Below are 628 nucleotides of genomic sequence, written 5' to 3'. Positions count from 1 at the left end.
ACACACCCACGGAGAAATCAGGTCCGTCCGAGATGAGGAAGGGAGCTCTGCCCGCCGGGAAGGCTGCAGAGACCCAAAACGCAGCGCCTGCCTTCCCAACGGAGCGGCCCACAGAGGTACGGGGGGGTCGAGCACGGCCCCTCTCAGCTCACGGCTGACCGCGCAGCTCGAGCGCTCCTCCCCGGAGATGGCCAGCCTGGCTCTCAACCCCTCCCGGGAACGTCCCCGCGTTCACCTCATCTCCGCGCAGCAACGGCACGGGCTCAACTCCTTCCACCAGCCGCCCCGGGCCTCTCCCCGGGCACCCGGCGGGGATGGAGGCAGCTCTCGGCGCCCAGCACGAGCAGAGGTTAGAGCCGGCCCTGGCAGGGGCCAGGGAGCTCCGTGCCAAACCCTGTCACCTCCCCAAGGACACGGGGGACAACCACCGGGGATGATGCGAGCCACGCGGACCCCGCAGCGAGACACCGACCCACTACACCAGCAGCTCTCCAGGAGCCCACTGGCCCCGGTTGAGACCGCACGCTCTCCTCTTGCTGGCAGTCCCTCCGGTACGTGCGGTGGGGCGGCTCCCGCTATGTGCCGGCGAGCCAGAACCCTCCAGGCGCAACCGCGCGGCGAAATGTGC

The sequence above is a fragment of the Aptenodytes forsteri genome, unplaced genomic scaffold, assembly GCF_000699145.1.
Source record: "Aptenodytes forsteri isolate BGI_AS27 unplaced genomic scaffold, ASM69914v1 Scaffold651, whole genome shotgun sequence".
NCBI lineage: Eukaryota > Metazoa > Chordata > Aves > Sphenisciformes > Spheniscidae > Aptenodytes > Aptenodytes forsteri.
The sequence above is the reverse complement of the archived record's forward strand: the minus strand, read 5'-3'. Positions refer to the sequence as shown.